The sequence below is a fragment of the Palaemon carinicauda genome, chromosome 12, assembly GCF_036898095.1.
Source record: "Palaemon carinicauda isolate YSFRI2023 chromosome 12, ASM3689809v2, whole genome shotgun sequence".
Lineage (NCBI taxonomy): Eukaryota > Metazoa > Arthropoda > Malacostraca > Decapoda > Palaemonidae > Palaemon > Palaemon carinicauda.
Window position 1 is genome coordinate 149,690,713 of NC_090736.1, and position 587 is coordinate 149,691,299.

The following is a 587-nucleotide window of genomic DNA, read 5'->3' on the forward strand; positions in this document are numbered from 1 at the left end:
AAATTACTAACTACAATAGAGTTTTTCACTTTTTGTTTCGTAGCTTGATACATTCAAGGATTAACAGACACACACACACACACACGCATATATATATATATATATACATATATATATATATATATATACATATATATATGTATATACATATATATATATATATATATATATATATATATATACATACATACATATATATATATATACATGTATATATATATATATATATATATATATATATATATATATATATATATATATATATATATATATATTCAAATAAGCCATATATATTTTTGATATATTAATGTCTGGATTCTCTTAACAACCTCGGGATCACAGACCCAGGCGAAATCTCACAAAGACAAGAGCTTGGCTCCGGCCGGGAATCGAACCCTGGTCGGCAAGCTTATATAGACAGTGACTAACCCACTTGGCCAAGTGGGTTAGTCACTGTCTATATAAGCTTGCCGACCAGGGTTCGATTCCCGGCCGGAGCCAAGCTCTTGTCTTTGTGAGATTTCGCCTGGGTCTGTGATCCCGAGGTTGTTAAGAGAATCCAGACATTAATATATCAAAAATATATA